The following is an 801-nucleotide window of genomic DNA, read 5'->3' as shown; positions in this document are numbered from 1 at the left end:
TCATGCCTGTAATCCCACACTTTGGGAGGCCAAGGCCAGCAGATCACCTGAGGTCAGGAGGTCAAGACCAGCCTGACCAACATGGAGAAACCCCATCACTACTAAAAATACAAAATTAGCTAGGTGTGGTGGTGCATGCCTGTAATCCCGGGAGTTTCTCTTGTTGCCCAGGCTAGAGTGCAATGGCACTATCTCGACTCACTGCAACCTCCACCTCTCTGGTTCATGCAATTCTCCTGCTTCAGCCTCCCAAGTAGGTGGGATCACAGGCATGCACCACCACGCTAGGCTAATTTTGTATTTTTAGGTGAGATGGGGTTTCTCCATGTTGGTCAGGCAGGTCTTGAACTCCTGGCCTCAGGTGATCTGCCCACCTCAGCCTACCAAAGTGCCAGAAACAGGCTTGGGCCACCACGCTGGCATTGGAGAATTCTTAAACCATTGTAGCAGTATAGTTCAACAATAGTAAAAGGTGGTTTTAGTCTCTGGATCCTGCCATTCAAAAGCAAATAATAGGCCAGGCATGGTGGCTCACGCCTGTAATCCCAGCGTTTTGGAAGATTGAGGTGGGCGGATCAGTTGAGGTCAGCAGTGCGAGATCAGCCTGGACAACATGGTGAAACCCTGTCTATAAGTAATATACAAAAAATAGCTAGGTGTGGTGATGCGTGCCTGTAATTCCAGCTACTCAGGAGGCTGAGGCAAGAGAATCGCTTGAACAAGGGAGGCAGAGGTTGCAGTGAGCTGAGTTTGTTCCACTGCACTCCAGCCTGGGCAACAGAGCAAGACTGTCTCAAAAAA

The sequence above is a fragment of the Colobus angolensis genome, unplaced genomic scaffold (assembly GCF_000951035.1).
Source record: "Colobus angolensis palliatus isolate OR3802 unplaced genomic scaffold, Cang.pa_1.0 Scaffold39, whole genome shotgun sequence".
Taxonomy (NCBI): Eukaryota; Metazoa; Chordata; class Mammalia; order Primates; family Cercopithecidae; genus Colobus; species Colobus angolensis.
Note: the sequence above shows the minus strand (reverse complement) of the source record.